A 12,530-nucleotide genomic window follows, 5' to 3' on the forward strand; every position below is an offset into this window, starting at 1 on the left:
CGTCTCTATCGACTAGCCTGGCCTCGGTTTATATAATGCACCAGAGGCCTAGGATAACAAGAGTCCTAGCCGGATACGCCGGTGGGGGAGGAGTCCTTGTCTTGATCGCCAAGTCTTGTGGAATCTTCCTTGTATGCGGCAACTGTCCGGACTGGCCCATGAGTATACGGCCATGGGGATCCTCGGCCCAATCCACCTGATCGGGAGACGACGTGGTGAGTACCCCCTAGTCCAGGACACTGTCAACGTGCATGACCTCGATCAGCAGTCGGACAGTATTCGGAACATCGCACCTGCTACAGCTCTGGACTTCATTCCAGAGTAGGTCGTGCCTTCCAAGGACGGGTGGATGGACCCTGCCCCAGAGGCCGCACACTCCTCGGCATTGGAGCCGAGCACAGACTCCTCTCCCAAAGTGATCTGTGTCTCCGGACCCCCGGACTCATCTCCGGCCATGTGTTCTAGACCGCGCGCATCCGCGCCCATCGAATCTAATTGGGCTCCAGTCATGGAGTTCACTGCCATGGATATCTTTCAGCGCTTATCCTTTGGAGACGTGCTGAATTCATTGAGGTCCCTCTCTTTGTTAGGAGACTCCTGGCCGAACTATGTCCAGCTCGAGTGGGAAGCTGGCGACGAAGAAATTCTTTATCCACCCACCACCCACTTAATAGCCACGGTCGATGATTTGTCCGACGTGCTTAACTTCGACTCCGAAGACATCGATGGTATAGATGATGATGCGGGAGAAAAACAGGAACCACCACCCACAGGGCGCTGGACTTCCACCTCTTCATATGATATACATATATATATGGTGGATACTCCCAAAGAAAACAATGGCGATGAGACAACGGGAGACAACATGTCGGTGTCAAAACCGGCAGATCTCGGGTAGGGGGTCCCAAGGAGTGCGTCTTAGGATCAATGGTAACAGGAGGCAAGGGACACAATGTTTACCCAGGTTCGGGCCCTCTCGATGGAGGTAAAACCCTACTCCTACTTGATTAATATTGATGATATGGGTAGTACAAGAGTTGATCTACCACGAGATCAGAGAGGCTAAACCCTAGAAGCTACCCTATGGTATGATTGTTGTTGTATATGTCTATCGACGAGCCTGGCCCCGGTTTATATAATGCACCAGAGGCCTAGGATAACAAGAGTCCTAGCCGAATACGCCGGTGGGGGAGGAGTCCTTGTCTTGATCGCCAAGTCTTGTTGATTCTTCCTTGTATGCGGCAGCTGTCCGGACTGGCCCATGAGTATACGGCCATGGGGGTCCTCGGCCCAATCCAACTGATCGGGAGACGACGCGTTGAGTACCCCCTAGTCCAGGACACCGTCAGTAGCCCCCTGAACCGGTCTTCAAGTTAGGGACGCTCCTCGATTCTTCCAAACTGTTCTTCATCTTCGGTTGCCGGTCTTGAAAACTGGTTCAACAAATCTTCTCATCTTTGATCTTGAGGATCGCCGAAATGCATTCGACGAGTTTATACGTCGGGTATCCGAGGAGCCCCTTTAAGTTTCCGTCCTTTATCAATGCCTTGTTATTTTTATGCCACACCTCGGGTTTGAAGTTGTTCCCGGGCGGCAACGTCCTCTTGCGTCCGAGCTCCAACGTCGGACTGCATTCGAGGTATCTTTTGCAGCCGAGCACCAATGTCGGACTGCTTCCCAGCTCTAACGCCGGACTATGTATCCGAGCTCCAACGCCGGACTGTATCCGAGCTCCAACGTCGGACTATGTATCCGAGCTCCAACGCCGGACTTTATCTGAGGTGTCGTAAATCACCTTGGTTCAAAGAAGTTTGAAGGAGTTTAGCCGAGCTTAATGTGGGAAATGCCCTCTATGGAGCCAGCCACTAGCGCCCGAGCTTTATGCCGGACTGCTTCCGAGGTGGTGCACCACCCCGAATGTGGGCCGATTTTTGTCAATATTTTTGATTGGTGCCAGTAGCCCTCAAGGTGGGTATCGGTCTAAAACCCGAGATACACATCAAGGATGACATAAGACCGCTGATCCCTGTAGCCGCTAAGACTCAGGTTGATTTGCAAAATCGGTCTGAGGATCAAGTCCTAGCTCGGCAGAATACTTTGGGACACAAAAAGCGGCGTGCTCAGTCCTCAAGACTCAGGTTGGGTGCGGCCGACCAACCTGAGGATCAAAATCTCCTCGGAAACTGTATTGCACTTAAAATTTTCTGCATAGAACAGGCAATGTAGTAGCCCCCGAGACACTGGTCGGGTGGCAACACCAGATCAGGGGATCGATGTGCCCTTTTAAATTTTGTAAATAATAATCCCGAAGCCCAGTAGCCCCCGAGCCTTAATACGGGCACGAGAGGCCGAATTAAGGATCGATATCCATAGGAAATCACAAATTATGTGTAATGACTCTATGTATCCAAGTACTTTACGTCATTAATGTTCGGATCCGCATTGTACAAAACTTTTTTGACCGACCATCGGCTTCCACCTCCTAGGCCAATAGCCGAGGAGTGTTTGTCCTACTTTATAAAGCCTTTATGAGGGCAAAGATTTACAACAAACAAGGCAATCTGGCCATACGGTTTTATAAACAAAGGTACGCGGAGAGACATGTTATATTTCTGTTTAACAGAAGAAATATCTTCCAAAGAAAATAGTCCCGCTATCGGTTCCTTTCTTTGGGTTGTCATGCTAATCATGATCATGAAACCTCAGCTCCAATGTAAGAGCAAAATATCGAGGATTTAGTTTGGGAGGCCAGTTAATAGCCCCCGGTAGTGTTCGACGACAGTCGAGGTCAAGCCGTAAATACTTCAGCCATTGTTATGAATGGCCCGTGGTTTAATGCCGTCATCGGATCGCCGACCAGTTTACGCTTATTGTGACAGTCAGTTTTCGGCTTTCTCCACTGAGGTGCTTGACCATGTGAGTTGGAAGCACAATCGCAGTGGTTCTCCCTTTGCACACCTAGCCGAACAAAGCGGAACATAGGAGGCAAGCGCAGGAGCCGGGCAACCCAACTATTGACCGAAGACACAATTCAAAACCGATGCATATATAGCAATATCCGAGAATGTTTTTGCCGAATCTCTATAGGTGTCCAGCATTGCACTGCGAGACTTGTGCTGAAAATACACAAATAGTTTTAAAAGTGCCATGGGCTCGAAAAGCCAAAAAACTTATTCAAAATGTTAATGTCCGAACTAGATCAAGTGTTCGGTGCCGATCCGAAAACTGGACTTTAGAAAAAAAAGGTGCTTCTGTCATGCTTTAACATGACACATCCTATCTCAAAACTTCAAGCGGGTCAACCTACGGCTTCAACCTCCTATCCCGAAGGCGGAGTACTTCTTACTAGGCCAGTTTAGCAAACTAAACTCTAGCGGCTTTGAGAGAGAAATTAGGCTCCCCGGCTAGTGACCGCACACTTGTGTCGAAAAAAGGAGTGATAAATAATAATAAAAACTTTGCAACAACTAAGAAGAAAAACACTTATCATAAAACGGCTCATATAAATTTAAGAGCCCCCAAGTGACTTGGGTAAAAGAATGATTGCATGTACCGAAGTACTTATATCATATCTATGTTCAACCGAACTTTAAACGCATCTTAACCGACCGTCGGCTTCTCCCTCTTCGGTCAAGGACCGAAAAGTGTTATGTACTCCATCTGTCGAGAATATCGACGATGTTTCCCATAACCAGGCAATCGGGCCGTAAGGCTTTAACAGACAAAGCGCGCTCAGGGAACTTATGCTATATTACTGCGAAGTATAAGAAGCATCTTCGAAGAAAATAGTACCCCCACCGATACCTTTCTTCGGTGCTCATTGTTATTATGAGACTTATGCAATAGATTTTTTGTACTCATGTGTTCCGTTGTGTGCCGACCATGATTGAAAACAATAAGAGCGCTAGCTTTCGGCTTCACCCAGTCTGAGGTCCGGCTCGGTTTACCCGATTGTGACAATCGCAAAGGTGCTCCCTTTACTCCCTAGCTGAACAATCGGGAACGTAGGGGTAAGCACAGGAGCCAGGCAACCCAGCCTGCAAATCGCTTAAGTCAATAAGGTACATATTGTGGCGTAATACACGAACAAGGAACGAAGCCGTACAAGTATAACCATATGCAAGAGGAAAAAGCTTCATGAAGGAAGCCCCCAAGTAAACGGGGTATTTGAATTTGAGCATCACAAACAAAGTTTGGAAAGGAAATTTTTACAAGCAACTTTTTTTCCAAAAAAGTATAATGCTTGGCTGAGCCGAACACAAGTTAAAAATTTAAAACTTTGAGCATGAAGACAACTTAGCTGGTTAATGTGTTCGGTATTGATGACGCAGTCCGAGCTTGATGCGGGACAAGGTTCCATCCCCGAGCCGGTCCTGAGGTGGCGGAGCAAAGAGCTCGTCACTCCGAAGTGGCGACATAGCACGGTCAATGCAGGACGGCAGGGTTGTTGTAGACTTAATTCCGCATAATTCCACCGAAGTAATCGTTTAAGCGACACTCGAGGAGGCGGTGGCGGCGGATACAAGTTTTCTGTCCAGAAAAATAGCACGGTCGCCTGAGGGCAATATTGACGTTGAGCCCCCGAGCTCCATGGATGACTCCTCCCTGATCTTGATAGAGATCGGAGTTGGTGTTGATGAAGTCCTTCATCCGAACATGACGATCGGAGGTAGGGCGCAGTCCTTGGTCAAGCCAAGGTGACCAGTCGAGCTGGTGACGAAGAAGCCAACGTCGCAGTTGACCTGCAGTCGAGCCATTGATCCTTTCGCCGATCACACAGCGGTACTCTCAATGAAAGCACCAATGTCGGTGTCAAAACCAGCAGATCTCGGGTAGGGGGTCCCAAGCAGCGCGTCTTAGGATCAATGGTAACAGGAGGCAAGGGACACAATGTTTACCCAGGTTCGGGCCCTCTCGATGGAGGTAAAACCCTACTCCTGCTTGATTAATATTGATGATATCGGTAGTACAAGAGTTGATTTACCACGAGATCAGAGAGGTTAAACTCTAGAAGCTAGCCTATGGTATGACTGTTGTTGTATATGTCTATCGACTAGCCTGGCCCCAGTTTATATAATGCACCAGAGGCCTAGGATAACAAGAGTCCTAGCCGAATACGCCGGTGGGAGAGGAGTCCTTGTCTTGATCGCCAAGTCTTGTTGATTCTTCCTTGTATGCGGCAGCTGTCCGGACTGGCCCATGAGTATACGGCCATGGGGGTCCTCGGCCCAATCCAACTGATCGGGAGACGACGCGTTGAGTACCCCCTAGTCCAGGACACCGTCACAACCCCTCAGGGAAGAAAGCAAAACATGGGCGTCATCGGCGCCGCTCCAAGCCTCGCCACAACAATACCGGCACTGGAGAAGAAAATCCAGATGGCGCCAAAGAGGAATATGATCTTGATCAACCCACCTTCGAGCAAGCCGAATAGGAACATGGGCAGGCTAGCCCAGACGAACAGGCGACAGACGGATACTTGGAGGACGATAACTATATGCCCCCCTCTGAAGACGAGGTGAGCCTCGGTGACGACAAATTTGGCGTAGCAGAGGATCCCATAGAGCAGGAGCGCTTCAAGAACAGGCTTATAGCCACTGCAAGAAGCCTGAAAAAGAAGTAGCAGCAGCTCCAAGCGGACCAAGATCTGCTCGCAGATAGATGGACCGAAGTCTTGGCGGCCGAAGAATACGGACTCGAACCCCCAAGTAGGGGATACCCAAAGCATAAACCACTAGAATAAGAGGCCGAAGAGCCTGAACTTCCAGCACAAGATGAGGCTGACCGACCACCACATGGCCGGGATAAAACGGCATGTCAGGCCGGACACCAGCCCACACCCCCACGCCGGTTCACCATGGCCTGGGGCAATACGCAGGACCTGCAAGATATACTGGAAAACAATGTAGGACAACCAAGATCAATCTATGGATCACGAGGGCGCGCCACAGCTCAGGACACCGATCATCATGCCGGATACAATACTGATCAATCCGGCCGGGCCGGACATTACCAACCAAACCTAATCGGACTACGCCGCGACATAGCCCGGCACAGAGGCGCCACACACCCCCTCTGCTTCACTGACGAAGTAATGGAACATGAATTCCTAGAAGGGTTTAAACCCGTCAACATCGAGTCATACGATGGCACAGCAGATCCCACGGTGTGGATCGAGGATTTTCTTCTCCACATTCATATGGCCCGCGGTGATGACCTACATGCCATCAAGTACCTCCCACTCAAGCTTAAAGGGCCAGCCAGACACTGGTTGAATAGCCTGCCAGCAAACTCTATTGGCAGCTGGGAAAACCTTGAGGACGCATTCCTCGATAACTTCCAAGGTACCTATGTGCGACCACCGGATGCTGATGACTTAAGTCACATTACCCAACAGCCCGGAGAGTCAGCCAGGAAATTCTGGACTCGGTTCCTAACTAAAAAGAACCAAATTGTCGACTATCCGGACGCCGAGGCCCTAACGGCCTTTAAGCATAATATCCGTGACGAGTGGCTTGCCCGACACGTCGGCCAAGAAAACACGAAGACCATGGCGGCACTCACGACACTAATGACCCGCTTTTGTGTGGGTGAGGACAGTTGGCTGGCTCGCAGCAACACAGTGCCAGGAAACCCTGGCACCTCAGATACCCGTGACAGTAACGGAAAGCCACGGCACAACAGACACAAGCGTCCAAACAACGGCGACAATGCGGAGGATACATCAGTCAATGCCGGATTCAGAAACTCCAAATCCGGTCAGCGAAAGAAGCCATTCAAAAGAAACAACCCGGGATCGTCCAGTCTAGGCCGCATACTCGACCGCTCGTGCCAGATTCACGGCACCCCCGATAAACCAGTCAATCACACTAATAGAGATTGCTGGGTGTTCAAACAGGCCGGCAAGATAAATGCCGAGAACAAGGACAAGGGGATGCACAGCAATGATGACGAGGAGCCCCGGCGTCTGAACACTGGAGGACAGAAGAAATTTCCCCCCAGGTCAAAACGGTGAACATGATCTATGCCACTCACATCCCTAAACATGAGTGAAAGCGTGCACTTAGGGACGTCTATGTGATGGAGCCCGTCGCCCCAAAATTCAACCCATGGTCATCCTGCCCGATCACCTTTGATCGTAGGGACCATCTGACCAGCATATGTCACGGCGGCTCAGCCACATTGGTCCTTGACCCAATCATCAACGGATTCCACGTCACGCGAGTCCTCATGGATGGTGGCAGCAGCCTGAACCTGCTTTATCAGGACACAGTGTGCAAAATGGGCATCGATCCGTCACGGATCAAACCCACCAAAACCACCTTCAAAGGTGTAATTCCAGGGGTAGAGGCCTGCTGCATGGGCTCAATAACACTGGAAGTGGTCTTCGGATCTCCGGATAACTTCCGAAGTGAGGAGTTAATCTTCGATATCGTCCCTTTCCGTAGTGGCTATCATGCACTACTTGGACGAACTGCGTTCGCTCGTTTCAATGCGGTACCGCACTATGCATACTTCAAGCTCAAGATGCCAGGACCTCGTGGGGTCATAACAGTCAATGGAAACACAGACCGCTCCCTCCATACGGAAGAGCATACTGCGGCCCTCGCGGCAGAAGTACAAAGCAGCCTCCTCCGACAAACAGCCAATTCGGCAATGACATCCCCGAACACTGTCAAGCGAGTTTGGTGTACCCCGCAACAGGACCGCCAGGCATGCCAGGAGCTCGATTAGCAACCCGGCCTCCACTCCAGCCCCATTCAAGCGGCATTAGTGCCACGCGTACATAACTACGCGCTCAAGATACCATGGGCATAGGTGGAGGCAGGACGACAATGCGGCCAGAGTGCGGTTCAGCCTCCATGAGGCCCGCATACCTTTTTCTTTTTTCAGGACCCCACTTCGAGCAGCCCCTTCAGAGAGATTGGATAACCAAACTCATCACAGAAGGTACACCAAGGAGGCACAGAGGCATCGCACGCAAGGGAATACTCAGGTGGTCTTCTCCAATGATCGTTATACCTGCCCTTACATACACGCATGTAGCCTGCCCTTGGATAGGATATGTCAAATAGTCCTATTTTTTCTGCTTAATGCATCAATTGTACACCTACGTTTTGCCGTATTGTCCAAATAACTTGGAAGTAGTACATGGCGTCAACTTCTTATTACTATCCTTATATTTTCCGTTGAATATTTATTCAATATTTGCATCCATACACTTTGGTACGGTCAGCTCGCCAGGGGCTTCTTATCAAGCCCCATAAAATGGCAAGAAAAGTCCGAACACTTTCAATAGTGCGGCACCCCGAACTTATAGCATTATATGCATCAGCTCTGAATCATGTCTTGGGTCAATAGTTGGGTTAGCCCGGCTCCCTTGTTTTGGTAACTTATGTTTCGTTATATTGGCTAAGGTAGCGCAGGGAGAACTACTGCGATTGTGTCCCGGTTCTTCCGGACGAGCACCTCAGTAGGGAAAGCCGAAAACTGACCGTCATGATGTGGCGAGAGCTGTTCGCTGTTCGCGAGGTAGTAAAATCCCTAAAGATTTTTTTTCTGCTTAAGGCGAGGAATCGGCCTTGCCTGATTTAGGTGTGTATAACACCCCAATTCGGCTTTCCGAATACTAGGGGCTTCGCCAAAATTTAAAATTATAAACTTCTATGGCCAAGTGAGAGTTATAAAGCCTAGTAGTCCGATTGCCTGGTCCGTTGCACTAAACACCTCCTTAAAGGACCATGAATTTGGATAAAGAGTGTTTAGGTTTTCCACGAACACCCCAGTACTAGTTACAAGGGGGCGGAAGCCGACGACTGGCCTACTTTCAGGTTTTGATAAACGACCGCAGAGAAGGTAATATTTTAAATCAAACAAAGCGTTATATAGCGCAATCAAACCCGTCCTCATATTACACAAACGACATGAGTACATTTACTCGAAAATAATGTTCTTACGACATTCATTCGCCATAAGCCGAGCGCCTTTCATAACGCAACTATAATACATCTCGGGGTAGCGATGCTCCTTGCCCTTCGGGGGTCCATCCTTCATGAGCTGCTCAGCATCCAATTTGCCCCAATGCACCTACGCGCGGGCAAAGGCCCGTCGGGCACCCTCAATACACATGGACTGCTTGATAACTTCTAGCCGAGGACAGGCATGCACCATCCGCTTCACCAGGCCAAGTAGCTTCTGGGAAGGGGCTTGCCAGGCCACATCCGGACTATGAGGTCCCTCATGGCCTGTTCGGCCGCATTGTGGAGTTCGACTAGCTACTTCAGTTGGTCACTCAGAGCCATAGGGTGTTCGGCCCCAGTATATTGGGACCAGAATAGCTTCTCCGTAGAGCTCCCCTCTTCAGCGCGATAGAACTCCATGGCATCAGAAATGCTACGTGGCAGATCTGCGAATGCTCCTGGAGAGCTCCGGATTCGTGTAAGTAAAAGAAATGACTCCTCCACATGCTTGCTTTGCATAAAGAATGCCTTACCCTCCGCTATCTTCTTGGCCGCCTGGATTTCCTAGAGGGCCGTTTGGGCTTCGGCCTTGGCGTCGGCCGTGCTCTAGAGGGCCTTTGCAATCTCAAATGCTTGTGTCTTGTAGTCATGCTCCAAGGAGCCGAACTTCTTGCCGAGCTCCTGGATCTCCTGCTGTATCCCTCCCACCCGAGCATCTTGCTTCTCTCGCTCGGTGCGCTCCATATCCGCCTTGGCTTCGGCCGCGGACAGTGCTTCCTTCAGGGCCGCCACTTTGGTCGCGGTCCCTATCAAAAGCCATGATGCTTTTTCTTAGCATCACCAACTTTTTATCCTCTATACGACATATGGACGGGGTTTCTCTTACATTTGTTTGCCTCGAGCTGCTTCTTCACGAGGCCGAGCTCTTCTTCGGCCTGCCCCAGTTCGCGCTTGAGTCCGGCAACCTCAGCCGTGCACACAGTGGCGCAGCAGTTCCTGTTTGATTCATTCAGACAAATACCATTAGCTTCCTGTGGTTTCTTAGTTGACCCTCCGTTTGGCTATTCTTTCCGAACACCAACCGGAGTATCAGGGGCTACTATCTATCGGGTGATATTTTCTCACACTTTCTTTACCTCAAAGCCTGTTAGTAGGCTGGTGCAGGCTTCGGTCAAACCGCCCTTGACGGACCGAACCTTCTCAATCACCGTACCCATAAGTGTACGGTGTTCATCCTCGATGGAAGCGCCTCGAAGCACTTCCAACAAATTATACGATGCCTCCGGCTGGGCGGAGGTCATCGGCACGGCCAGCTCACCCTCCTTCGCGAGGGACTGCTTACTGGAATCTGGAACCTTTGTAGGCTCCGGCGCAGTAACCGGCTGGGAGCCAGACTTGCTATGGCTCCCGTCAACATAATCCATGGGGTTCTCATCCCCCATGTGTCCGGCGCCCGAGATCTTGCCTTGGGGCATCCCCGGAGCCACCGCCTCCTGCTCTGGCATCCTCCGGGACAACACTTCGGTGTCATCCACAGGTCGTGGGGAGGTCGCCGTCGGGAGCGAATTCATCTCCGACTCGTTTAGAGACTCCTCCGAAGAGGACTCCTCGAGATCGGACCCGGCCGGACTGCATAAACATGTCCGGCGTCATTATAAGCCATGATGTCAAAATCGCACGGAAAGTATTATGGAATGTGGATACTTACGACCTCGCCCGGGGTTTGCCCCTGGGCAGCCACTCCTCGTCGCTGAAAGCGGCGGTAGTGGACTGATCGGGAAGGGACGCTTTTACCTTCTTCGGCGTCCCGGCCTCCCCTAACGGGGCGGCCTTCCTTTTCTTAACCTCCCTAGCACGGCGAGGAGGCATTTCTTCATGTTCTCCCCCGTCTTCGGGGGGAGAATCTTCCTCGTTGTCTTCAGATGATGACTCTATCACGGCCTTACGCCGACCTTTTTGGTCCTAGCGGCCACCTTCTTGGACCCTCCGGCCCCCTCAATTGAGGCGGCCTTCTTCTTCTTCCTCTCCTCCCCTTCGTGGGAGGAGTGATCCTCGTCATCTTCTGGCGAGGCGTCTGGTGCGGCTTCGCGCCAGAGACCCTTACGGGTCCCTGGAGCCTTCTTTTCGGCCTTTTTCTCTGGCACCTTGTAAGGCGCCGGAACCAGCATCTCCTCTAGGAGTGCACTCACTGGGTCCTCAGGCAATGGAGCCAGACAGTTAATCCGCTCCGCCGTCTCCACCAATCCTGTTCGGTCAGTATATTGACCTAAGAATCCCCCCACGAACATACCAGGAAGGAAATATCTTACAAATAACCAGAGGACTTACCAAATTGGCGAGGCGGCTTGCGCTGAGCCCCCGGTCCTCAGAAAGGGGAGGAGGAACTTCGCCGGTCTTGAATAACGCCTTCCAGATTTCTTTGTGAGTTGTGCCGAAGATCTCTAGTAGCATCTGGTGTTCGGCCGAGTCGAACTCCCACATATCAAATGCCCGTCTTTGACACGGGAGAATCCGGCGAATGAGCATGACCTGGACCACATTGACAAGCTTGATCTTCTTGTCCCTCATACTTCGGATGCAGGTCTCGAGTCCGGCTAGCTCTGTGGGTTCGCCCCAGGCCTGGCCCTTCTTCTCCCAAGAAGTGAGCCGCGTGGGGATTCCAGATCTGAATTTGGGGGCCGCCACCTAGTTGGCATCGTGCGACTCGGTGATGTAGAACCACCCTGATTGCCACCCCTTTACGGTCTCCACGAAGGAGCCATCAAGCCATGTGACATTGGGCATTTTGCCCACCATGGCACCTCTACACTCTGCCTGTTGGCCTCTCATGATCTTCAGCTTCACACAGAAGATCTTCAACCACAGGCCAAAGTGTGGCTTGATGCGGAGGAATGCCTCGCACAGGACGATGAACGCCGAGATGTTGAGGACGAAATTCGGGGTCAGATCATGAAAATCTAGCCCATAGTAGTACATAATCCCGCGGACAAACGGGTGGAGTGGAAATCCAAGTCCACGGACGAAATGAGGGAGAAATACTACTCTCTCCCGAGACTTCGGAGTGGGGGTAATCTATCCCTCTGTTGGTAGCCTATGCGTGATATTCTCGGCTAGGTATCCGGCTTCCCGAAGCTTGGCGATGTTCTCCTCTGTGACAGAGGAGGCCATCCACTTGCCTCCCGCTCCGGACATGATGCGATCCTATGGAGAAGATGAGAACTTGGGCGCTGGAGCTCATGGGTGCGAGAACGGATGAGCAAAGGAGGAAGAAGGCGTGGGTAAAACGGGAGATCTCTATCCCTTTATAAAGGCAATATAGAATGTGTGCCTCCCCACTTGCCTCTCGAAATCTCTTATCTTTCCAAGCGCCTCGATTGATGGTGCTGGTTGGGTTACCCATGCCCGTATTAATGGAAATCCCGCGATAAGGGGACACGATCTCTGCTTTGACAGGACGTGCCAAAGAAACCGCATTGCGATGTGTGCGGGAGCAGGCTGTAAAAACGGTTCGAATAAGTTACCGAGCCATGGCATGATGTCACACAACAAAGAATTGTCAGCAGATCAGAT

The sequence above is a fragment of the Triticum aestivum genome, chromosome 7B (assembly GCF_018294505.1).
Source record: "Triticum aestivum cultivar Chinese Spring chromosome 7B, IWGSC CS RefSeq v2.1, whole genome shotgun sequence".
Lineage (NCBI taxonomy): Eukaryota > Viridiplantae > Streptophyta > Magnoliopsida > Poales > Poaceae > Triticum > Triticum aestivum.